We start from the raw sequence: 27887 nt of genomic DNA, 5'->3' as shown, positions 1-27887 counted from the left end.
ATTGAAAAGGATCATAGACCTGAACTAGAAGGAATTTTAATATGTAATCTAGTACAATCTATTCATTTTACAAATAAGTAAACTAAGGTCCATGTAGACTAAGCAATTTGCCTGTGGTCAAACAAGTACAAAATGAAAGATGAAATTTAATAAATTGTTTTCTGAAAAATGGATTCAGGAGAGATTACAAAGTGGCTGCTGCTATTGTGTCATAAACTTCTTTCTCCTCCTCTTTCTCCTCCTTCTCCGGATGTGGGACAATTGTAATGTGGTACAATTTTTAGGAATACTATACTAATGCAATTTTCTGGAATGCTATCTGACAGGTCCCAGGTATTAAAAGCCCCAGAATGCCAGGTGCTGCCAGATCTTGGGAATGATGTAAAGCAGACTCCAAACTAATGCTGTATTTAGGTTATCTTGCTCAGGTTACCTTGCATGGCCAAGTTGCTAAGCCCAAAAGAATGTCAGCTCTCAAGATACTAGCCAGCTGGTCAGTGATAACCTGGTTTATGAAACAAATGAGTGTCAATAATGAGGTATCCAAAGTTGATGCAGGTGCAGTATAGAATTGGATGCTCACTTGACCTAGTAACATTTCAGGCCCAAAGCACATTTTGGGATGGTTCCTCCAGTGCCCCCAATTCTGCCCAAGAAACTATGAATAATGCAACCGAGCACAATGTAAGAACTTGATCACTCTTCTGCTCCATCTCTAAGCCATTAAATTAGCATATCAGTGACTAAAGACCTGGTATTTCACACTTTTTGGTATAAATTTAACTGCTTACTCCTTGCTTGGTAATTTCTTTTGAAATTTGGCCCATTGTTAATAGTGTAAATAACCTTTGTCTCTTAATTTGGAGATGATTTGAGCCTGAGAATTCTATCACTATACCAGTGACACTGATCTGGAGACGCCAACATTTTTGGATTTTTTTACCCCCATCACTAATAAGAAATACCTATCATTTATTTAGCACTTACTATGTGCCAGTCATTATGCTAAGCAATTTACAATTATTATTTCATTTAATCTAAGACTGTGAACTTACCTTCTTTCACCTCTCTCCCACCATTTAGTTTATCCAAGAATTTTCTTTCGTATGCAAATAACTATTAGGGTCTCATAGTCATTTTATACAAATTCTATATAAATTAGGGTTCTATCTTCTCTGTCCCCAGAACATGAAAATCTCTCTGGAGAGAGCCTAATGCACATTTATCTTTATTAAATGGATGTGCACACTCAGATTACTTACTTTAATCCTCTAATCTCATCCTGAGGGAAACTCCAAACTTTCCAGGAATGGGATTTGGAAACTAACACAAAGCTACTGGAGAACAACACCTAGATACATCAACAAACCAAAGCTTTTGGAATATGGGACACATTCACAAATCATTAGTGTGCAACATGACATGTTCCATATCATCCCTCTGATTCAGGTTACTTTGAAAGCTTGGTCTCTCAAACTGAAACTCCAATTTCTTGTCCTTTCTCTACTCTTTGTACTTGGAATCGTTGTTCTCTACTTTTTGTACTTGGAATATGTAGAACTCCAAACAACCAGGAATCAGAATTCTAATCATACCTTGTATGTATTTTGTAGACAGCATCTCTCATCTTCTCTCTAAAAAGTGAAAGCCAAAAGATGAAGAGAACCTTCTTCAACAAAGCTTTCCCTAATTCCTTCCCTTAAGAAAGCCCAGTGCAATGAGTAATAAATCTTCACCAGAGAAGAGGCCCTTTTGCAAATGGACTTTGAGCATTGGTTTACATTCATTTGTATCTTGTATAAACCTATGTAATGAGAGCAATCAAAGTTTTGTTGCTTCTTTTGTTTCCATAAATGCCTTTGCTTATGTGGAACTGCATCATTAGACTTGACATCAATGCACTGGGTACAGCCCTGAAAAATGCAATTGAAAAATCGAACAGTTTTGAGCCCTGAATTATGTCTAAATAGGGAAATAATAATTCCTGAATGGTCTGATGACATAGAAGAAAAAAGAAGTAATTAGTCAACAAGTCTTTAATTTATTAAACACCTCCTATAGGGACAAGAGATGACACAGTGGATAGAGTCAGGAGGAATACTTCCTAGCTATACAAACCTTGGGCAGGCCATTTAACTCTAATTGATTAACAAAAGAAAAAAAGAAAGATGTATTCATGTAATGCTCTCTTCTCTAAAATATAATGTTCTTTGGGAGCAGATTTCTTGGGGGGCTTCTGAAGGCAGCCTTAGTTTCAGTTCAGTATAATAATCACCTCAAATGTAGCCAGGAGTTAAAGTCCAGATCCTTTATTGTCTCCTTCAAAATAGCTAGGTTAGCTTTCTTAGAGGCCTATCCCTCTCTTTGGTTCTGAGAGCTCTTGCAGCTAGTCCTTTGTCTCTTCCAGCTTCAGCCTCTAGCTCCCTCTGAATCCAAAGCCTCCAGCCAGCACAAAGGTGGAAGTTGGAATGAATCTGACTCCTCCTCCAAGAATGGGCTTGTGGGCTTCTGACTTGTGAATCTCCCGAAATCTCTAGTGGACTTGTCCTTTAGTGGGCTCCTCCTTATATATTCTCTCTTAAAGGTGTGAACTCTAATGTGTGAACTAATTACATAAGCATTGTCTCTATCAATTCCAGTGACTTAGCACCTTGTTTCAAGTTCTAGCCCATAACTTATCCATCTATTAAGAACCTCTCAGGCACTGTGCTAAATGCTGAAGATGAAAACTCAGAAGATTGTTACTGCTTTCAAGGAGCTTTCAGTCTAATGTGGGAAGGTAACATACAAACAACTATGTAGAAACAAGCTGCTGCTATTGTGTCATAGACCCCCTTTCTCCTACTCTTTCTCCTCCTTCTCCTGATGTGGGACAATTGTAATGTGGTACAATTTTTAGGAATACTATGCTAATGCAATTTTCTGGAATGCTATAGTGCTGAGTGATGTTACTATGTGTATGTCACAATAGGTTCTTAAAAATGTTTTTTTTTTTTAATTTATTGATCAGGAAAGGCATTATGTAGAAGATAGGATTTTAAATAGAATTTAGAGGAAGCCAGGAATTAGACATGAGGAGGGAGAAGATTTCAGATATGAGGAACAGCCTTGTTTGGGGAAAAATAAGAGGTCAAGTTTCTTCCCATCTCCTGGCTTTCATTTTTTAGAGAGAAGATGGAGGGTACTACCTACAAAGTACATACAAGATAACTCTAGAGAGGAAGTCACTTACATGGAGTGGAGGAATTAGGCAAGGCCTCTGGCAAAAGGGGCACTGGAGACAAGTATTGAAGGAAAGTGGGGATTCTAATAGAGGTGACCAAGGAAAACATTCCAGACAGGGAGAACAGCAAGGGTAAAGTCAAGGAGATAGGAGATGAAATGTTGAATGTGAAGCACAGCAAGTTAATCACAATGACTGAACTGTGGAGTTTATGGAGGGGAACAATATATGTAGCCAACACATGAACAAAATATGTCTGAGAAGAAGAAAGTCATGACTCCTGATCTGAGAATCCTCTACTGAGAAAAGAGGTGTGCTGTCTATACCAAGTTGCCAAGCTCCTATCTTCCCATTTTTAAGACAGGCACTTGACCTTGTCCCTAAAAGCTACAAGTTGGAGATTGGAGATATTGGTCTGCTCTTTCCTGGCCATCTCCACTATCCCCATTTCCCTCTGAAGATGAGTCCCTAAAAGATTGGAATATTAAATGACTTGTGCTCTGAACTACTAATACTTTGGAGCAGATAATGACACTATTGGGGTGTTTTCTTTTAGTTCTATTGATTTTTTCTTCACTTAGATCACTAGGGAAACCTTTCCTTTGCTGTGCCCAATATTCTACTAGTCTAATTTTCAATAAGTATGTATGTCATTGCATGAAGGTTTTATCAATTTTACCACAGAGTTCTCGCCAAAACATCAATGCCTTAAGAATGACAAGAAAGGGTAACTCCATTTTTATCAACCTAGTAATGACATGTGATCAAGTTTACCTGGAAGGGAACTTTAAGAAAACCTAGTGTTGTCATGGCTTAATGAAGGATAATACAAGTTTATATATTACAACTCCATCTACAAATATTGAGGGAAAGTAGATTATTAAAAGCAGTATTATTTCATAAAACAGCAAAAGAAAAAGGACAAGAAAAATGATGAATCTGCAGAAAAATTAATATGAGACTTAACTGGTTCATTATTTTTAATTGTGTCCAGCTCTTCCTGAACTCATTTGGGGTTTTCTTGACATAGATACTGGAGTGATTTGCTATTGTCTTTTCCAGGTTATTTTACAGATGAGGAAACCATGGCAAGCAGGGTTAAGTGATTTGCCTATAGTCACACAGATGTAAGTGTATAAGACTGAATTTGAACACAGGAAGATAAGTCTTCCAAATTCCAGGCAGAGGGCTCTTTCCATTCAACTTAGAGAATTTAAATAACTTTTCTAGATGAAATTGGAAGATAACAAAGGGAACAAACCTGAAACAGAAATATGTGTTTCATAGTCATATATTGTCATTTTAAATAACATTGGACATACTAGAGTCAGCCTCTAACATTTCAGCACTTGATATGCTATATGAAGAAGAGGAAATTGTAATTTTCAAAGTCCTGAAACTTTTCAAAGTATTTTTATTGGGTAAAATACAAAAATTGTACTAGGTTTTATTCCTACAATTTTTATTTTGTTTATTTGGAAATAAGATCATTGAATATTCTGGGAAATTACATTAGAAATAAAGAATTGAGTACTAAAGAAGGATTAATTGAAGTAATTTAGAATTTTTTTGATTTTTTTATAGATCAATATAATTCTATTAACTCATCCAAAATGAGTCTCCACATCTCCAATTGATAAATGGTCAAAGAATATGTATGAATAGACAATTTTTACATGATGAAATTAAAGCCATCAATAGTCATAAGAAAAAAAATGTTCTAAATCACTATTGATTAGAAAAAATGCAAATTAAAACAATTCTGAGGTACCACTTCACACCTCTCAAATTGTCTAAAATGATAGGAAAAGACAATGATAAATGCTGGAGGGGATAGGGAAAACTGGGATACTAATGCACTGTTGGTGGAATTGTGAAATGATCCAACTATTCTGGAGATCAAGCTGGAACTATGTTCAAAGAGCTACAAAACTGTGCATACCCTTTGACTGCTATTGGGTCCAGGTAACCTAAGGAAATCATAAAAGAGGGAAAAGGACCTACATGTGCAAAAATGTTTGTAGCAGTTCTTTTTGTGGCAACAAAGAATTGGAAAATGAGTAGATACCCAGAACTGGCAAATGGCTGGATAAACTGTGGCATACATGGAATATTATTGTTCTATAATGATAAATTATCATTATAGATGAATTATCAATGAAAAAAATGATGAATAAGCTGATTTTTAGAAAATCCTGGAAAAATTTGTGAATTGATGTTGAGTAAAACATGCAGGGCAATGCTTTGTACATAATAACAGCAAGAATGTGGGATGCTCAACTATGAAAGACTTGGTTGTTCTCAGTGGTTCAATGATCCGTAACAATCCCAATAGACTTTGGACAGAAAATGCCATTTGCATACAGAAAAAGAGCATTGGAGATTGAATGTAAATCGATATATTCTATGTTCTCTTCTTTATTCTGTGTTTTTTTCTTCCCCATGATTTTTCCCTTTTGTTCTGATTTTTCTCTCTTGACATGATTCATAAAGCAGCGTGTATTGAAATAAATGATTTTTTAAACAAATGAATCTCCACATAAAAAGATAAGATTTGGTCAAATATTTCTTTTTGAAAAAAACTTTTTTTTAACAAACAAACTAATTTTATTTTTTTATTTATTTTTAATAATACCTTTTTATTTTTCAAAATACAAAGATAGTTTTAAGCATTTACCCTGGCAAAATCTTGTGCTCCATATTTTTCTCCCTCCCTCCCCATCTTTCCTCTCCTCTTGACAAGTAGTCCAATATAGGTTAAATGTGAATTTTTCTAAAGATATTTCCACATTCCCAGTCTTCCCACATCCCTTCCAACATTTATCTTCTTTTTCTTTTTATTAAGGCTTTTTTATTTACAAAACATATTCATGGGTAATTGTTGGAATCCTTACTAACTGCTAAGTAATTAGAGTTGATCTAATCTTACAAGAAGTTGTTTTGGCCAGAACCTGAAACAAGGTACTAAGTAGAACTAATCAAGACAAGGCTTGTGTTCCCACCTTTACTCAAAGTCCACACCTTAAAGCTCTTTGGGCCAGAGAGCACTATGGGAGAAAACCCATAATCCCATTCTCTCAGAAGGTTCACATATAAGGCGAGACAGCCATTCCAGAATACATTTTTTCCTCTTGGCTGGCTGATCGCGCTAGACTCGAGAGAAACGACTCTGCTGCAGAGAACATTTTTGACGGACTTCAGTGGAGCTACGCCAGAAGCCCTCTCTCCGCGGCAAATTGGTGGCTGGGCCCCCCAGAAGGATATAAGAGAGATCTTCCATCTCTGTTGGAGACAGAAGAAGGCAGAGGCAGAGGCTGAAGGACAGAACCTTTGGATTTGGAGACATCCGAAGGGCTCTAAGCCTCTAAACCGGCTGTCCCCTGAGAACAAACTCCAACATTTGAACTCTAACAGGTAATTTTTACAACATTGACCCTTGCAAAACATTTTGTTCAAATTTTACCCTCCTTTCCTCCACTTTCTCACCTAGCTGGCAGGTAGTCCAATACATTTTAAATCCAATATGTGTGTGTGTGTTTATTTATTTATTTATTTATTTATTTATACAGTTATCTTGCTGCACAAGAAAAATCAGATCAAGAAGAAAAAACTGAAAAAGCAAACAAAATGCAAGCAAATAACAACAGAGAGAGTGAGAATGCTATGTTGTACCCCACACTTTGTTCCCACAGTCCTCTCTCTGGGTGTAGATGGCTCTCTTCTTCACTGAACAAATAGAACTGGTTTGAAACATCTCATTGTTGAAGAAAGTCATGTCCATCAGAATTGATCATTGTATAATCTTGTTGTTGCCATGTATAATGATCTCCTGGTTCTGCTCATTTCACTTAGCATCAGTTCATGTAAGACTCTCCAGTCCTCTCTGAAATCATCCTGCTCTTACAGAACAATAATATTCCATAGCCTTCATATACCATAATTTATTCAGCCATTCTTCAATTGATGGACCACTCAGTTTCCAGTTTCTTTCAACTACAAAAAGGGCTGCCACAAACATTTTTGAACATGTGGGTCCCTTTCTCTCTTTAGGATCTCTTTAGGATATAATCCCAGTAGAAACACTGCTAGATCAAAGGGTATACACAATTTGAAAATTTTTTGAGCATAGTTCCGAAATGCTCTCCAGAATGGCTGGATCCGTTCACAGTTCCACCAACAATCTATCAGTGTCCCAGTTTTCCCACATTCCCTCCAATCTTGGTCATTATCATTTCCTGTCACCTAAGCCAATCTGAGAGGTGTATAGTAGTATCTCAGATTAACATTTATCTTTATTTTTCCTATCATCTTAGTCAATCTGAGAAGTGTGAAGTTGTCTCAATTTGCATTTCTCTAATCAATAGTGATTTTAGAGCCTTTTTCATATGACTAAAAATAGTTTCAATTTCTTCATCTAAAAATGTTCTGCTCATATCTGTTAGCCTTTATCAATTGTAGTATGGCTTTTATTCTTATAAATTTGAGTCAATTTTCTATATATTTTAGAAATGAGGCCATTATTAGAACCCTTGGATATAAAATTTTTTCCCAGTTTTCTGCTTCCCTTCTAATCTTGGCTGCATTAGTTTTGTTTGTACAAAACCTTTTTAACTTAATATAATCAAAATTATCCATTTGGCATTTCAGAATATTCTCTAGTGCTTCTAAGGCTTCTTCACAGATGTGACAAGTAAACTATCCTTTGTTCTCCTAATTTGCTTTATGTTTAAATCATAAAGCCATTTTGGCCTTATTTCAGGATCGGATGTTAGGTCTGGGTTGATGCCTAGTTGCTACCATACAATTTTTTAATTTTCCCAACAATTTTTATCAAATAGCCAGTTATTTTTTTCCATAGCTGAAGTCTGGATCCATTAAATACCAGATTACTAAAGTCATTGATTATTGTGTTTTGTGAACCTAATCTATGCCACTGATCTACTACTGTATTTCTTAACCAATACAAAATTGTTTTGATGACTACTGCTTTATAATATAGTTTTGAGAATTCAAATTATTTCCAAATTCCAGAGAAATTCATATTAAGACAACTCAGATAAAACTGCTCACATCTCAGATTGGCTAAGGTGACAGGAAAAGATAATGATAAATATTGGAGGGGATGTAGGTAAAATGGGACGCTAATAGGTTGTTGGAATTGTGAACTGATCCAACCATAGCATATAGCTATGGGCTATGAAATTGTGCATACCCTTTGGTCCAGCAATGTCTCTACTAGGTCTGTATCCCAAAAAGATCATAAAAAAGGGGAAAAGGATCCACATATGCAAAAAATGTTTGTAGCAGTCCTTTTTTGTAGTGGCAAGGAACTGGAAATTGAGTGGATTACCATCATTTGGAGAATGGCTGAATAAACTATATGAATGTTATGAAATAGTATTGTTCTGTAAGAAATGATCAGCAGGATGATTTTAGAGAGGCTTGGAGAGACTTACATAAATTGATGCTAAGTGAAGTTAGTAGAATCAAGAAAACTTTGTACAGAGCAAAACCAAAATTATATGATGATTAATGATGGACATGACTCTTTTCAACAATGAGGTGATTTAGGCCAATTCCAATAGATTTGTTTGCATCCAGAAAGAGGACTGTGGGAACTGAATGTGTATCACAACATTATTTTCATCTTTTTTATTGTTGTTTGCTTTTTGTTTCCTTTTTCCTTTTTTCCCTTTTTGATCTGATTTTTCTTGTACATCATGATAATTGTGGAAATATGTATAAAAGAAACATGGGAATGGGGGAAAGGGATCTCCGGGAGATCTCCTTCAGGGAGAAAAATTTGGAACACAAGGTTTTGCAAGAGTGAATGTTGAAAAGTATCTTTGCATATATTTTCAAAATAAAAAGCTATTATTTAAAAAAATTTGAAGGTAAAAAAAAATATATTGATCATGTAGCCCATGTTACTCAAGTACAAGTGATTTAAAACACTAAACTGTTTGACTGAATTAGACTTCAAAAAATTAGACTATATAGGAGATATAGATGCTTTGATGGTATATCATGGAAGAGCCAGTATTTATAATTGTATTTATATAGAGTATAGTATTTATAATTCACATTGAGAGAATCAGATGAGAAAACAGATTCAGAGAAGGAAATACAGTAAGTTCATACAGATAGTAAGCCTAAGTGCCAGGATCTGAACCTGGATCTTCTGACAGTAGAGTTGACAAGTAATCTTTTAACCACACTATGCTGACTCTCAAATAATATTGTTGATTTGTAAAATACATATGAAGTCACTTATGGTCTTCAAATGTTTAGTTTTGCTGGACTGGTGGGGAAAAAAGTTAGACCTAAGACATTTAAAGAGTTAATGGCAAAATTAAAGCAATATATTCCTTGTTAAAGAAATTAGGCAATAAAAGGAAGAAAAGAAACCAAATGCAATTACTATCAGGGTCATAATAAAGTTATTGCTGTTGTTTTCTCCAAAATGTTACTGCTGAAAGAAACTTGCCCAGGAAAACACAACTAATAAGTATCTGAGGCCAAATATAGACTCAGATCTTCTGACTCCAGTCCTGGTACTCCTATCCACCGTATCATGTGGCTGCCCAAAATTATATTTGTGGGAAAAGTGAAAAAGTCTTTAGAGAACAAGGTATTTAATATGTCTTCTGGAGAAAGTCAATTCCTATATAATTTAATATTCCATGCAAGGGAAAGCACTGGTGAAAAGATTTGTTTTGGAAAAGTGTTACATGATGTATTGAGAGTGGAGGAAAAGAACAGCATAGTTTAGTTCCATGAAAGTCCTCAATATTTTCTCCTAAAATACATGCTTTTCAGGAATCTAATGAACAACAAAAAATAGAAGAGAAAAACTGGAAACAAATGAGCAGTTTGGCAATTGTTGAAATAATTTAAATTACCTTAGAAACAAAAGATTAGCTCATAGAGCTAAACTATTATAATATGAAAAAGTCAAAGCAATTCTAAATTTCATAAGCAGAACCTACTACATTTTATGTCACTGAAACCAAATTTGTCAAATTTTATTTTGATACTTTCACTATAAAAACAATAATAATAAAATAAAATTTGTAAATCCAGAATGAGATGAACATTTTATTATAAGATGATGGGAGGAAAAAAGGAGAATGTCTGAATCTGTTAAATTATCATTTATCCTCTCTTTTTTAAAAGTTTTTTTTTAATTGATATTTTTTTTCTGTTACCTAGAGTTTCTCTTCCTCTCCACTTTTCCAGGAACCAATCACTTATAACATTTTTAAAGGAAAAAGAAGAAAATATAAATATCAGTAAACTGACCAATCCACTGGGGAAAAAAAATCTCATTTTTGATGCAATGTTCTGCACCCACAGCTCAGCCTTCTAGAAAGAAGGAAGGGGAAGTATTTTTTCATACTTTTTCTTTTGGGCCAACCTTGTTACTTATAATTTTCCAGAATTAACTGAGAATAGGGAAGGAAAATAATAACAGAAAAGAGTTGTATGTGTGTGTATGTATGTGTGTGTGTGTGTGTGGGGGGGGGGTGTCTGTGTATGGAACTACAATGAAAGATTGTTGTTTGTACTTCATTCTCAGAGGACCAAAGACATAAGGTTAGTTATGCCTTGACTTACAAGTGAAATGAATTTAAACGAGGCAGAACTGTGCAAAGTAATCAGCCTTAGTCTCTCCTCCTGACTCATTGGAGGCCAATGACAAGAAGATATGTCAAGACTGTTGGCAATGGTCCCTATTGGAAGAAAAAGAAGTCAAAGAAGGAAGAGTACTTTAATATACAGACACAAGATGATAATAGCTGATCAAAAAAAAAAAAAAAAAAAAAAGGAAGTAACTCCTGGTTGGTCAATTCCTATTCTATTTCTTATTCTCTGCAAAGAATTACCTTTACATTTAAAAAAGAAGAAGAAAAATAAATGGCCAGAGTTAATTCTAATAATAATATTAAGTAGATCATAAGAAAGCATTTATCTGCCCTTGATAAATACAAGTCACTTGGCCCAGACGAAGTACCTTCTTAGGCCCCCAAAATACTAGCATACATGATAGTTGAGTCACTGTCAGTGTTATCTGGAAATATCCTGGAAAATGGAAGTCATTCCCCAAAATGGAAAAGGGTAAAATTTAAAAAGCTTTTTGAAAAAAGAATCTATAAACTACAAAATATTAAGATTTTGATTCCTCGGAAACGCCTACAAAGTATCATTAAAGTAATCATTGTTTAATATCTAGACAGAGACAACTTGGCTTGATCATGATAATTTTCAAACCAAAGAATTTTATTTCCTGAATGAGTAGATGAGCAGAATTCTACAGAAATGATATACAATACTTTGAATTTAACAAAGCTTTCAATAAAGGAATTCCTGCTATTCTCATGGAGAAGATGGAAAAACAAAGATTCCATGATAATAAAATTAAATGGATTTAAAATGATTGAGGTGAGCCCAAAGAGTAAGTTGTTAATGGTTTTAAGTATCAATACTGAAGAAGTTCTACAATGCAATGAAGGGGTTCTGTATTTGATCTTGTGTTACTCAACATTTTAAATCAATGACTTGGATGAAGGTATATATGATATTCTTATGAAATGACACAAAACTGAGAAAAATAACTGACTCATCAGATGATAGTCAACATCCAAAATGATCTTGACAAGTTCCAGTATTGAACTGAATTTAATATAATAAATTCATTGTGGATAGTTCTTCAATTGGTTACCATAAAATCAACTAAACAAAAAAAAAAGGGGGGGGGACTACAGATAAACAGCAAATATTCTAAAAATAATTTGTAAATATTAGAGGACTACAAGCTCAATATGAGTAAAAAGAATAATTTGGAAGTTAAAAATGTCAGAAAAATTGAGTTATTCAATTTTCAAAATTGAAGAGGTGATAATTTCACTCTTTTACCTCATCAATCACTGCAATATTTAATTGAGTTTTGAATATCATAGTATTATAAGATAAATTTTATGTCAAATATTTAACAAAGACAACTAGGACAATTAAGTGAAATGATGTGTTAGCACCCAGGATACCTTAGAATCAGCTGGAGTCAGGATAAGCAAAAGTCCTTAGTCTTTATTCTTGTTTTTTAGGGGTAAAAGCAAAGGGGATGGAAACAGGATCTCCGCAACCTCCTTCTTTGTCCACCACCAAAGTGACTCTGGCTAGTCTTACTCCACCCCCTAGTCCCTCCTACAATTCTCTGTATACGCCAATCATTTAGCCAGCACAGGATAGTGGGAAGGGCCATTTTCCAAGCATATGTCCATACAGTATTGTCCAATTGGTAGTTAGGCTCAAGTGCTCGGCTGTCCTGATCCCAGTGCATGGACTCAAGAGTTTCAGCCCTCTACAATTAAGGGACTTGAGTTTGTGAAATATGATGATGAATTGAAGGAATTGGGGCAGTTTAGACTGAAAAGACACACTCTTTTTTAGTAAGAAAATGCTACCTCCACAGCTGGATAGAGAAAGGGATATATAGATACAAAACAATTCTTCTTGGAGAGATCATGTTTTTTTCAAGGATAAAGACAAGTATTTATTTAGTACCCACTATATGCTAAGTGCTTTACACATAATATCTCATTGACCTTCACAACAAACCTTTATTATCATCATTTTACAATTGAGGAAACTGAGGCAGATAGAAGTTGAGTGACTTACTTAGAATCATGCAATAAGTGCCTGAGACGAGATTTGAACTCAAGTCTTCTTACCTTCAAACTCAGTGCTCTATTCATAATGTCATAATGGGGAAGAGGGGGTATATGACAATTTGCACAAAGATAAATAAGTATAAAACAAAAGCAGTCATTTCAGATTGATAGATCAAATAGGGAGGAGAGGAAGAGCTATGGAAAAGGCCTGGCAAAAGAAAAGATCCTTGATTTGGATCTTGAAAAGATAAATGGATTCTAAAAGATAAGGAGGAAGAGAATTCCATATATTTTCTACACCTTGTACAAAAGGAAGAGGGTGTGCAAGAGATAGCAGGAAACAGAACATCATATTAGAAAACAGATCATAGTGAACTATGGAACTATGATAAAAATATAAAAGGGGGGGCAGGGAGTAGTGTGAAATCAAGAAGAAATCCTGAAGGACTTTAATTTGTCAGAATATTTTATATTTTATCCCAGAGGCAACAGGGAGCCTTGGAATCTTCTTGAGACAGTGGGTGACAGAATCAGACTTGTGTTTTAAGATTATTAATTTGGCATTCATGAGAAAGAGTAGAATAGAAAGGGGGAAAATTGGAAGAGAAAAATAAAGATGTTATTGCAAAAATTTAGGATCTAGTTTATAAATTCCAAGTAGTGTGATGGTTATATAAGTGGAATTATGAAGAAGGAATCTATATAACTTTCTTAAATGGTTTAAATAAAACAAAGTAACAGGCTAAAAACAAAAGTCACAACAATGGCAGTGGTTACAGTAAAAAGTATAGTGCTATAGCAAATCTCTTAACAAATCACCAGATATTTTTAAATCACCTCTTTCTTCAGAAATATGTTTTTCATACAACAATGATATTTTGGATTCAAGAAACATGAAGATTAAAGAAACTGAATATTAGTCATTTAAAAGAAGAACCAGAATTGAAAAGTAAGGACAAAGTTCTTTATCTAAATTTGTATCTAGAAGGGAAAATCTTGTTTTACAAATGTTCCACATATTAGCCTTGAAATTTTAGAAAGCTTTTGTTCTTATTTAAGATCTCTACATTTAAGTAAATGCATATGTATAAAACAATTGTCCTCCAAATAGATACAAAATATCATTTTTTTTTCTTCAATGAAATTCAATTTTGTTATATGATATTCTTTTACTTCAGTGGAAAGAATGTCATACTATAATATTAGCAGAAAACATGGAACAAATTAAAAGATCTAGACTTTGTACCTTTGATTTGTGAGTTGTAATGGCAAGATAGGAGAATTTGCATGAGAAATAAACAAATAAACATTGATATGAGTCATTTAAGGAGAAAACATTCCTGGACTGAATAAGCTAATTTTGTTCAGAGAGAAAATATTTCTGAATAATTAGAAAACTGGGAGCCTGTAGCAGAAGTAAATAATCAGATTAGTATCAACAAAAAGGTAACTAGTCATAGCTAAATTATATCTAGATAAAAATTGTAAGTCAAATTTGAATGAAGAGAATTATGCATTTTTTAAATGCTGATAAAAATAGGGACAAGTAGATGAATGTAACAGTAGTGTTTCCAATCATATACTTGCTGTAATTAAATACCTAAATATCTTACTTTTCAACAGAATATTAAGAATTTTATTTTGCTGGTGATTTTAAAATTAGGATAATTCATGCCTAATTTTCTGATTTTTTTGATGGGGGCTCCTGGAGAAAAGACTGCCTCTACAAATTCAGATTGTTCTACAGTTTTGGGTGTTAGAAGTTATGTGGAAGTTCTAAGAAATTAGATGAATTACATGGAGTCGCATAGTATTGTCAGAAGAAAGTTTTGAATCCATTTCTTTCTGAGATTAATGCTATCTCACTCTCTTACTAACACACAACTTCTCACAGGTCAGTGATATTCAAATAGATCTCTATCATTAATTTGGATATTCTCTCTAAAGATAAAGAACACAGTTCACATATGCCTCTCCAGTCTGTTTGAGTCTTGTCTTTATCCTCCTATAATTTCAACATGGGCATACATCCAAGTTCTGTGTCCTTTCTTGATTCCTTCTGACATAGTGAATATGCCAGTGAAGAATGTGGATTCTCCACTTATTATTCCTTTATCTTGTCACATACCATCTTCTCTATACATTATACATTTCCCTTGATTACAACTGATTTTTTTTTCAATATCCTTTATTTGTCAGAAGATACAGTTCACTTAAAATCACCACAAGTCTTTTCATTGTCATTTAAAGTTCTTTGGAGACTGTTTTTTCAATCTTGTGATCACACAACACCAGTAGAATTCTGGGCTATTGAGTATTCTCTGGCACCTCTCTTTCACAGAAAAAGGTCAGCTACATTTCTTCATAAATATCTTAGAAATTCCCCTGAAGAGAAGCAGTGGGTTTTCTCTAATGATTTTGGCTTCATCTAAGTCTGCTACCCTAACTAGGTGACAGTGGGTGAGTATTAGGTCTGAAGTCAGGAAGATTTCTTCCTAAGATCAAATCTGGCCTCATAGTAGTTGTGTGAATCTGGATTTCAAATTGCTAATTCTAATCGTCTCAGTTTCCCATTTATAAAATGAGCTGGAGAAAAAAAATGGCAAATCGCCCCAGTATCTTTGCCAAGAAAATCTTAAATGGAATCACAAAGAGTTGGATATGCTTGAATGATAACAAACCCTATGTGTTAGCTACTTTCATAATTCCATTTATCCAAATAATAATAAATAGCTTCCATAAAGGCATATTTAATTTAGATAGATAACAATAACAGAAGTATAAACATTTTCCCTACTTACACTTTGAGAAATATGTATTTTTTTTAGTCCCTAGGGAGAATGGGCTCAAACAAGAGAGTTTCTACATATCACTTTTTCAACCAAGTTCATGTCTAACTGCCTGAGTAAGTCCTTGTCTCAGCTAACCTGGGCTGGACTGGAAAATGTACTCTTTGCTCCTTGGTTATTGATGCTGAGCTAGCTCCAATATTTAGTAAGAATAGACTGTCAGAAACCCAGACTCCTCAAATCCCAAATGACACACAGTTTTTTTTTCCTCCTAATTTTCTGAAACCCACAAGGTTAAAGCTTTCAACTTCCTTCACCTAAAATGTAAGAATCAAGGTCAAGTTAGACACTGAGAGGTTATACATGGGTTTATATGTTAACATCAGATGGGGAGAAGACTTGAGGTTTCTCCTTTTTAGTATTGTTTCTCATCATAAATAATCAAGGGGAAAAAAAAAAAAGATGTCATTTGAAGAAGAGAGACCAAACTAAGGAAGGAAGTATAACCAAGAGAGAAGAGGCCAAGACTCTTTTCAGGTCATCTAGTCCTTTTGAAAACAATTGCTTAGCCAATTAAAAATTATTTTACTCATTACCTGGTGATCAGATTGGAATGATTTCTAGCATTTCTACAAATGCACATTAAAGTTTTTTTTTATATTATTTGTTTACATAGTCAATAAATTAAATGGCTACTTCATATAACAACCTTACTACATTACCTTGGACTATCTTTAACATAAACTACCTATAAATGGAGTTTTAAATTCTGATGAGAAAGACTTTTATCCACTATAGTTTCAAGGATTTGTAGAAGCCTTTTTGAAATGAAGTAAATTATAAATATAGCCTTTGAAAACAAGTTAGGGTATGTTAAATTTGGTAAAAAGAAGGATTAGTTGTAGTATTGTCATTTATAAGCATAAGGTTAATTCATTGGCCTCATACTATACATTATTAATGTCATTAAGACATTCATCAATGTAAAGAGGAGATTAACCTACCCACGGGGGGGGAGGGGGACCTTCCACCTTTGACATTTTCTGAATCTTTGCTGCCTGGTTTATAATATGTGGATAATAAATATTTGTGAAATTGAATGAAATGTTTAGTTATCCCAATAAGCATAAAGAGCTTAAGAGAAAGAGCCTGAGTCTGAAAATGTTTACGATGAAAGTTTAGATTGTAAGAACAATAGAGCTATAATACCTTTTTAATACTTTTTTATTTCTTTTACTGGAGCTTCAGAAGGTATTTTCCCCCTTCCTTTCATTTCCCAGACTTGCTTTGATTTGTGCATGTGAAAGCATGGAAAGGATAATGAGTAACTTGAGAAGGATGGCATTAGTGTTTTCCCTTATGCCCACTAGATGGCATGTATAGGTTTCCAAATACCTTTACAAGTAAGAGTTCGTGTCACCTTGGCTTTGCCAGAATTGTACGGGAGAACTGATTTGGTTAAATCAATTCATAAAAATTAGAGTTTTCAAAGTTGGTAACTTCAGAAATCACCATCCTGTTTTCTAACTTCTCAACATTTTAAGGGGGGAGAAGCTGATAAATATAGTTTCTAATAAAGCTTTTAAGTTCATGTTATATCTATCTGGGGGTAGAAGAGCAAAAACAGCTCCTGGGAATACTACTCTCCATCACTAAATTTATAGCTTGAAATCCTCTAAGAAATCCTTGCTTAAATGTGCACATAATTTCCCTATGGGACTTGAAAACTTTTTTTTTTTTTTTCTTGAGGAAGATTGTTCCAAATTTGTGTTTATTATTCATCTAATCTTTTTCTTCTTTTCTTTTCATAGTGTAAGGTTCTGGGGATCCCTGTTAAGCAAGGGGATGTTGGAAATTACATTGCAAATTGATAATCGATTCACTTTTTTTTTTTTTTTTTGATGACAACAGAAAAAAAAAACCTACATGGAATACAAAAATTAGTGTTTATTCTTTCACCTGTACTATTTTGATTATCATTTTATGTTTTCTGCTTTAAAAATTTGGCTTTAAGTAGCTAGTCTCCCCTCGAAGCTTTATGACTTTCTTTGTGGGGACTAGAGAATGGGAAATGCAAAGTCCCAATTTCTATTGTAAAAAGTGTTCATTTCAGAGAAGGGTGTGTTCTGCAAATACAGCACCCACAGATAGTTGCCTAGGGCACACAATACATCTTTGCATTACACCTTGAGCCAGCGTATTCATATCACCTCATTTTTATTACACGTATCATAAATGACTGTAAAAGTTTGCAAATCTTTCAGAAAGACCTTGGCAATTAATTCTTAGGCAGGAAACCTACCAGAAGCCTCCCTCCTCCCCCCCCCCCCCATATTTTCCAACTGTAAGCGTTTAAAAATATGTTTGGGGTATTAGAACTTCTCACTGATACTGATAGTCCATTTTTCTTGTTTGATGTAGAAAACCTTTTAGAGTTTCTATTCAAAACTGTTTCCGGGAACGATTTCCGGTACTGGTTATGAATTCATGTTCACTGGTACACTATATAAAGGACATTTGTGTGGCCCTAGGCAGTCCTTATCATGATGATTCCTGCTCTATTTGTATGCTTGGTAAGGATGAGTGTTTAAAGGGTGTGGAGTAGGGCTAAAGCCCCTGGCTGAAGAATCCTCGCCTTGGAAGCCATGACCACTGCTGTTTACACGTCTTGTTAAGGCCCGACTAGGTCAGGGCACAATTCTGTAAGTGATCGGTGCGTAACAATGGGAACGAGCCCTCTTCTGCCACATTATACAATTTAATGAGAGAAAAGTGACCAAGCTGGGAAAGGCTCTCCAGATCAATGATTGACGAGAGGCAGGGAAAGGGAAATCCAGAAGACCTGGGCACAAGTCACAGACTTCGGCCTCAGGCTCTTGCTACCTGGCTATAAAGAGCTCGCTGGAGGCAATTGATCAGAGAGCCCCTGCACTACAGCGGATTCCGATCCTAGGAAATGGCCCCAAGGCCCTCGTCACCAAGGTGCTGGAGAGACGTGGAAGGCGCCAGACAGTTTTATAGTGCGAGTAGAGCTTTATAGAGGCTTCGAATTGGGCTGTGTTCTCAAGTTAAAGTCGCAATCATTTTTTTGAAAAACGAGTGCATATGTAACATGTATGTTGTATGTATGTGTACATGTATATTTGTGTATATGTATGTGTCTTGTGCACTTACGCAGTGGTTGGGTATTTATGGGAAGGGGAATAAGGGGAGATACAACAAAGTTGTTCACAGCAACGAAGTAAAGGGCGGTCGGCCCAGATTCGAGGTAATCTGGTTTTAACGTGACTGCAAGTGGTCTTTGACTGTTCCCCCATCCCCCAAAGCCTCACTCGGGAAACAAAAGCACACCCCCCTAGTGGCTTGATATCTCTGACTTCTCTCTCTGATGAATAAAACATCCAGAGGCCTCAGGAGGGTTTTCGAAATTCACGCGGAAGCTGGTTCACCAGGCGCTTTGCCCCCAGGGTCAAAACACGACCCCATTCGTTACATTACGGAACCGCCTGATGCTAGACCTCTTACGATTTGGTTAATTTCAATCTGGTCCCCACTGCGGCTTTCCCCTCTCACAGTCTATTAAACCGAAGTCCCTTTGAAGTGATCCAGAGAAAACCTCTTTAGTAGCCAGCCCGCCCGCGGGAAAGGACAGTGTCTGTACCAAACAAACGTTCTCGGTAATTCTTAAAATCTGAGACTGAGCAAGTCAGTCAGTACTGACCCTTCCGTTAGTCTGATATCAAATGTTAAAATGCACTTTCAGAGAAAGGTCAGGCAAGGTATAATGATTCCTTGCAGTGCTTTTATTTATTTATTTGGATGGGGGTGGGGCATATCTGTGCTGAGATCATCGGAAGATTGCGATGTTTCGGTCTTATAAAGCGGCCAATAGTCCTAGACATTTTAATACATTGGAAATTAAGTTTCAAATATGTGTGTGTGGGAGGGCGAGGGGTATATATCGTGCCTTCGCTCTCCTTTCCACACCTGGAGTCTCATTACCTGAACACACTTACCCTTTCCCCTTTATCTTATTTTAATTAACATCTCAATTGTTCTTAGAATAATTAAAAACACTCATTAAAAGAGATGACCCTTGGACTATTCTTTTTGAAAGGCTAACTGAAGTAGGAAAAAAATTTAATAGGCTAAAAAGACTGAAATGAAAAGTATAGTTGCAAGGTGTTTTTTTTTTTTTATAACAAAATTTTGATTCTGTCAATTTTTGACTCAAATTGAGTCAAAGATAGTTTCGCTTTATTTTTTGTTACCCCCTCTGTAACTCCAGTACTAACCAGAAACTAATTTTTTTTTTCCTCAAGGAAATCTTTCCCATTAATAATCATCCCCTTTCCCCCTCCCTAAAGAAAATGAATCAAGGTGCAGCTTTCTCTAGGGAGCAAGATTTTTCATCTGCTGCAGTTTACACCCATGCCCATCTAGAGTGGTAATAAATTATTGTAAGGTTGGAAATAAGTGATGATCGGCAGCGGGTGAGTTGGTCTTAGTTTATTTACTGGAAATTGCCAAATCCAGCAAACAACAGCTGCTTCTCTGATCAGCCTACAGCTTTCCCAATTGTCACAGTGTCAATTCTATGATCTCCGTACTTCCCTCCCATTTTTTAAAAAATTAAACTTATTATTATTATTATTATTTTTGCTACACCCGAATAGTGGATGAACTCTAATAGCTAACCCTTTTAACTTACTTAAAAAAAAAAAACAAAAATAACTAGCCTTTTAAAGAAATGTAACGCGTTAAATATTAATTACCCAATTCTTTTATGCACATTACATCTTAAATTTTAAGTTTTCTGATAATTATAATTCGTACAGTAAATTTATTGGGTGAAATTTGTATTTGTTTTATCAAAGTAATTTTAACCAAACAAAATGATGTTTCTTTTTGAAGAGGATCAATACGTTCATTCAAAAACAAAATGTTTTATTAAGCGTTTCATGTGAAGAATATTGTGCTAGAAACTGACGGTTAGCCCCTAATTTAAATAAGTTAAACACTTTTAAAAAATTAAGTTCCCGTCATATTTAAAGTTTAAAACGTCACTGTTCCCCCCCTCAAGGGGTTTATAATCTACTAGGAGAGTTAGGTTCAATGTATGTGTGTGTATGTATGTATATATATATATAACTATTGACACCAAATTGAACGTGAGATGGCATGGATACAGATCTCAAGTAAATAACAAGACTATATATACTAATATCTATTTTAAGATTAGTGTTCCAAAGTCGCGTAGCAAAATGCTAATATGGAAACAATCCGAATACAAAACTATTTCTTTGCTGGATAAGTCAGACTTTTTTTTGGCATTTAAGTATACATCAGAATGAAATTGGGAGAATAGGTTTTAGATTTAGATTTGTAGCTTTGGTATAGGAAACTTTATCTTTTGCGTTTTGGGATTCATCCCATCATTAATTTCATTATCAAATAGACAATAGCAAATCAAACAATAACACAAACAAACCTAAAATGTCAACAAGAGATATTTAAACAACATTTCCATAAAAATAAAAGCTAAAGATCTCCATAATTAAATATAAGTTGCTAATTTTCATTGAAGATTGCAACTTCCCTCCTGCGACTATTAGGCGTCTCGAAATGGAAAAGCCGCCCCTATTGCATCACAGTTCGTACACAAGGAGGTATTAGTTATGAAGGACCAAAGAATGTGTTTTGTTTAGGGAGTTCAGATGTTCTTAATATGATCTCTCCCCTTTGTTCTGATTTCAAAAACAGCCAACAACTTGTTTTTAAGAGTCTTTCAGCAAGAGATTCAGTGGAGGAAACTGAGAAAGTTTAGTAAACCTGATCTAAAAAGAAAAAGAAAATCCCCTGATCCTTTGATCTACTTGGCATTGTTATATTCGACTTAAAATAACATCCACCTCCGAAATTGGGGGTGGGGGGAACCAAACAAATCTGGAGGATTTTGTTACTATTTATCTCATGAAGATAATTACGCGTTTGACCTAAAGTCACTAATTCTTGCAAACACGCGTTTAAATAGTGAAGTTTTCTCAATGTTCTTGGCATTTTATGTACAGTATGAGAAAGTCTATCTATCTCTTATTGATACTGAGCAATCCTTCTGGACTTCTTTGGTTCCTTGAGTATAGGATAACTCGGAACAAAGGAGGTGAAGAGAGAACAGACATGTAATTAGCCGAATAGGCAAGAGAGACTGCAAAATAACCTGACTCAGAAGACTGAATGGGCCCAGGAAAATCACCCATTCTTGTCAGAAAAGTGACTATTTTCATGTTTGCTGAATGGCGATTCTGCGGGCCCAAGGTGGATTTGGACCATCTTGCTTCAGCTTCAACAGCGGGGTCAGATCATAGATTAGTCTCCAGGGGCCCCCACTTGATACCTTTTATTGATAATTCCACTCCCATAGTGGTAGACTTTATTGAATTGGGATTAAAAAGGTACCTGGGAGGGAATGTCAGGCACCCCCTTTCCCCCAAAAGCCTCAGGAGAGAGGACGAAAGACTCTTCCCTACCACTCCAGAGTTCCCAGAGAATTTCGAATGCATCACTCGAGTAGCGACGACTCACGTGGGCTGGGCAGTGGCGAGCGTATTATGCACCTAGGGCCACTACTTCTGGGCTGAACCTGGAGGCGTGCCTGCGATGGTTGCCCTCAGGAAGTGAGAGCGCTTTACCAAGGTGGGGGAGTTTGGAGTTATGATGGGAAAATGTTGCTCTAGAATGCCCTAGCAGACACATACTTCGGTTTTGTTGGTAATTCTGGAGTGACCGGCGATGTTCGGTGGCAGGTGCAGCAAGGAGGAGCAATTTCTGGACAAGCTCATTCCGTGCACTTGGCAAAGGGAAACTAACAGCACTTGGGGTCCCGGGGCGCTCTAGCCTTCAGAAGGCTAGGGTTGGAACTGGCCGACCCGCCCGCTACTTGCCCAGGGGCCTTGGGAACAGGGAAATGAGCCGGCAGTGGCCACTGCGGCAGCTTTCAGTTTTCATTGAGACTGCTAGTTACTGTTTAACATCCCCACCCACGTTTCAGTTTGTTTAGTAAATCGATCGGTCCGTAGGACTCGGGCTGCTGCCCTGTCGCCATTGAACAAAGCGAATACTCACTAGAGCATATGGTAAAGTCTTTTCTAAAGACTTAAAAAAAAAGAAAGAAAAAGAGAAAAAGGAAAGGGGAAAGGAGAAAGAACGAAACAACTTAACCTTCCCTCTTAGCGCTTTTCCTCCGCGCAAATCCATCCCCCCACCCCAGGTTTCTGCAAACTGCTTCCACCCAGAAAAGAGCAGTGCTGGCCACAGTTGGAGCGGGGGTGGGTAGGGGAATCTACTCCTGGGAGATGCCGCTGCTATTGCCCAGCTGATTGAGACGCCTGAACCCCAAGGAACGAGCGACTCCTCAGTTCAGGTGAGTTTCCTCCGGACATCGGACTGCAGTAGCAGCAGAGTGAGGAGCTTTAAGCAGCTTTCCTCTAGTCTGGGGGCTGAGCCCACGTGCCTTGCGTGGCGCTCCCAGTCTGCCTCCTTGGGACTTGGGAAAGGGAAGCCTACTAAGAGGGGCTGAACGTTTACACAGTGTGCTTCAGATCCGTCCGCAAATGTGAGCGAAGTAACTGGAGCCTACCCTTGTTCCCTCCTATGACGGGCCTGAGGAGGAAGCAGATTTGGGGAAGGGAGTGGGGAGGAGAGATGTTTCCAGAGCAAAACAGAGCAAAGAAAAAGTTGGGTTGCTTGGGTGGAGGTAAGAACAATGGTAGCTGCAGGTGAGTCACGTGCCATTCGGGTAGCTGGGGGAGTTCTTTGGTCTAGGGGAGGAGCAGGGGCACGTGGGTGCCTGGGCCTGGTTGGGGGCGTTGGTTGTGGTGGTGCAGATGTGAGAGCTATGGGGCCCTCGGATACTAACCAGGTAGGCCCGTTTTTCAAGACAAGAGTTGCCTTTCCTTTCACTAAGCACTTTATCATCTCACAAGTAGCTCTTAGAAATGCTCTTGGAAGAGCTTTTGGCAAGAGTACCATTTATAACATATCATACTTTATGCACATATGTATATGTGGACTTTAATGGATTTGAATATGAATACAGACGTTTTCTAAAATCATAGATGTTAAACTTTGCAGAGACAAAAGAGATTATCTAGAGGAAGGGAACAAATATTTATTAAATACTTAATGCTTTACAAATACCTTATTTGATCCTCATAGAAATATTGTGAAGCAGGTGCTGTTGTTATTCCCATTTTACAATTCAAGAAACTAAGGCAGACAGATTCAATGACTTCCCAATGGTTGTATATCTAGTAAGTGTCTAAGGCCTAATTCCAGCTTAGGTTTTTCTGAGTACAGGGCCACTATGGCACCATCTGCTTCCATAGCATTTAGTACAATCTCCTCATGTATAAGGAAATTGGGGTACAAAGAAATCCATTTGTTTGTGTGAAGTAACATGGCTAATTGAGAGGCTAAAATCTGTTTCTTATATGATCTCATTTTCTTTCCACTAGATCATTTCATGGTTATATGTAACTTTTCCCATATGTATGTATATCAAATATATGTCTAATATGTTTGTGATACTTTAGTTTCGCATAGTTTGAAAAACCTTTTAAAAATTTAAACTCGAATATATGGAGAGTGATCACATGTTTACCTGGATGTAAGTCAACATGTGACAAAATGTTAGGATTCCATGAGAAGAATGTGTGTCTGTGTGTGTTGATACATGCACCTTTTAAGGCATACCTCCAGTGAACTCACTGTCCATTGGCAGGAAAGCTTATGTCCATATTTCTTTAAAAAGTAAAATTCACTTCCAATCTGGATTTTATCAACTAGGACTAGAAGATGCAGAATCACAGAAACTTTTAATGTTAATGGGATGTCTTAAAACAATATGTAGTTGCTACCCTTTGTTCTTTTGTTACCTTTCTCATCTGAGTTACAATCCATTATCTCCCTCTTATTTGATTTTTGATACCTTTACTAAGAATTGTTTCTTCTTCCTATATATATATATAGTCATGCTTTCTCCACAAATCAAATATGGATGACTGCACATTTCTTTTCTTTTTCATTGGTGATTATATTAATAATGATAAAGATGAGACAAAGATAATAGTAGTAATAATTATTATGACTGCCTTTTATTTACTAGTTTACATCCATTTAACTTATTGATTCCCAAAACAAGTTGTGAGGTAAATTCAGCATATATTTGCATTTAGCAGATGAGGAATTTGGAAGCAACAAGTTTAAGTGACTTGCTCATAACTATACAAATAGTAAAAACCAGACAGGATTTGATCCTAAATCATGTCATCATCCATAGTCAATACAAATGTTTGTCTTACATCTTTTCCAATCAAATCCAAAGCTGGATTACTCAGAGTATTTACCTGCTGTATACAACACACACACACACACACACACACACACACACACCCCTATCTTTCTTTCCCTCTTTCTCTCTGTCCTCCTGTGTGTGAGACATACACACAGAGGTATACTTTTAAAACTAAAAAGGGAATGGCAATGATCTGTCATTCTGTAAAACTGCTTAATAGCCTGGAAATTTAGGAATTTATAGTGTGTTTTGTGGTATCTGATCTTGACCCTAACTGATGAATTTAATTACCTTCAGACATACTAGTCCTTTCTTGCTGTTAGTGGCACATATACCAACTCACTAGTGTCTAGTATAGCTGTAGAGACTTCTTATTAGCCTTTACCTGGTCTCTAGGAATTTATTTATCCATATATCCTTAAGACCCCAACCTCTTGGCAATTTATCATGCTTCTCCTCCTGGAACATCAATCTAGAAACCAGAGAAATTCACATTACAGGATAGCCTAGTGTTCTGCTACTCACATTCACAGTTAGTTAAAAAAGAAAAACTGTTTTCTTACAATTATTCTGTGCTATTTAGTATGTCTGTGACAGGCAGCAAGTCACAGTCTTCTTGGAGAAATAAATTTCCTTATTCGCAAAATAAAGGTGTAGACTCAGTGATCTCCAGGTTTCCTCTGACCTATAAATCTATGATTCTATTCTCAGGAAGCATATTCCAGGTATTCCTTGTAGCATATTTTTCCATACTTGATCATGTAGGCCCAATTGCCCCTTTTTGTTTCTTCTATAAGAAGAGTGGTGCTGGATCAAATTGTTTCCTTACACTAGAAACTAGAAGTGTTGCTGGGGTAAATGCCCCCCTTATTCCCTTTTGCTTTAATCCACTTAAGTTGGAGAGAGCCAATGGATCACAGCAGTAGGGATATTTGCCTCTCCCTGCCTATATTAGAATCAGTTTCCTGATTGTGAGTAGCCCTTTAAAATTGGTTGATGCAACTTGGTGTACCAAAATGTACATGAATCCCATGTAGAAATGGAAGTCAGAGGAAGTGGAGTACAATATGAAATGTTTTCTTGCAATCTATTTAAATATGATACATCTATAGTATATTGCATTCATATTTGTAGAGGCAATTTGGCAAGGAATAGAGTGCCTGATCTAGAGTAAGAAGTTCTGAGTTCAAATGTGATATCTAATGCTTAATAATTGTGTGACTAGTAAGGACTGTCTCCGTCTTAGCAGTAAAAAAATACTAGCACTTATCTTATGTGTTTGCTTTGAGAATAAAATGAGGCAATATTTGTAAATGTGCTTAGCACAGTGCTTGAAACATAGTAGGTACTAAATAAATGCTGATTCCTTCCCCCCTTTCCTATTGATTGATAGCTTAATTTATATGACCCTTATAACTAACATAACTAATAGCATAAAACATTTACCAAATAGGAAGAAAATAAAAGTAGCCATGAAATAATGGTTATCATACATATTTTAACGCATCCTTCCTTAAATATAACCTTTCATATTTGAACAATATGAATTGTTATTAAAGGCCAGCCTGAAAATAGGGCCTTACTATGCCTTACTAGAAGTCCTTTGTATTTGTAAATATCTGAGGATCCCTGATTGTAGTTGTTGCCATTTGCTGCTTTTTTGGTTGGTCTGTGGTTCTTAGTCTTTTTGATGTTTTTGTGTAGAATGAATCACTCCACTGCCATTTGAAAAACAGTTTCAAATAAGCTGATGCACAACTGTGGAATGCTGGAACTCCTTAGAAACAGAGAGATTTTTAGTCTTTAGTTTTTTGAGTTAGAACTGGATGCTCATCTTGGTAAGATGTATCAAAGTGGATTCTAGAGATTTTAAAGTGCCTTAGCCCTCTGAGTTTCTGTGATTCTGTTAACCCGGCATACAACAATGAGCCCTTTTATATTTTTTCAATCATTTTCTTTACAGGAACTAGTTAAGTAGTCTATTAGTATAATAATAGCTAACGTTTATGTAGCACTTTAAATTTTGCAAATTGTTCATTTTATCCTTACAACCACCCTGGGAAATAAGTGCTGTTATTGTCTCCATTTTACAGATGCTGAAACTAAGGTTATTTCTATAAGTTTCTAGGCCAAATTTGAACTCAAGTTTTCCTGATTCCAATTCTAGTAGTCTATACTTAATTGTCCAAAAGAGCGGCTTCAATATGGTTATATTGGATGCAATATCTATGGTAGGTTCAAGGATCATTACTTCATATAAAATTCAGCATGTGACCACTGTTGTTTTAATCCAGAATTTTATTATATATTTTTGAGAATGGATCTCCTATGATGGAAATACCATGGCCATTCATAAATCTGATTCCACTACTGATTAGTATGGAAGCTTTGACCTGAGACATTTTTTCGATTTAGATCAATTTATTCTTTTTTAGAAATGTTGGGACCTCACCATATTCTAGAATTGGCATGTGATTGACTTTAGTTTTACTGTGGCCCAGAACCCCCAAATTCAAGCAATCTACCAACTATAGTTTCCCTAATAGTCAGTAAACATTGAATCAATAAACATTTATTACATGCTTATTATGTGCCAGGTGTCTTGTCACTATGCCTGCTTGAGCTGAAACTTTAAGAATCTATTTTTCTCAGGCTTAGGGAATATTGTCTTTTCTTGAGTCAGTTTTCTTTTTTTGCTACTTTTTTTTGTATTTTGTATGATGCTTATTTTTGAACAATTCTGAAGATGTGTTGTCAATTCAATTCAACAAATAATTAGTGTTATATAGAATAGTTTCTCAACTTTTTTTGCACTCAGGAACCCTATACAATCTCAAAAATTTTTAAAA

At 35.9% G+C, this 27887-nt stretch overlaps 1 protein-coding gene across 3 annotated transcripts in view; it reads left to right on the top strand.

The window, feature by feature from the left end:
- The first annotated feature begins 22329 nt into the window (after positions 1-22329).
- HNF4G (hepatocyte nuclear factor 4 gamma) overlaps positions 22330-27887 on the top strand; it is a 169374-nt gene continuing 163816 nt past the window's right edge. Inside the window, exon 1 of one of the 3 annotated variants that reach the window (XM_051970015.1) lies at positions 22330-23106. The gene's annotated coding sequence lies outside the window, so the exon portion shown is untranslated. The remainder of the gene's footprint in view (positions 23107-27887) is intronic. The other 2 variants (XM_051970017.1, XM_051970016.1) reach the window with 2 other exon arrangements.

The sequence above is a fragment of the Antechinus flavipes genome, chromosome 1 (assembly GCF_016432865.1).
Source record: "Antechinus flavipes isolate AdamAnt ecotype Samford, QLD, Australia chromosome 1, AdamAnt_v2, whole genome shotgun sequence".
NCBI lineage: Eukaryota > Metazoa > Chordata > Mammalia > Dasyuromorphia > Dasyuridae > Antechinus > Antechinus flavipes.
Note: the sequence above shows the minus strand (reverse complement) of the source record. Positions and strands in the feature narration are given on the sequence as shown.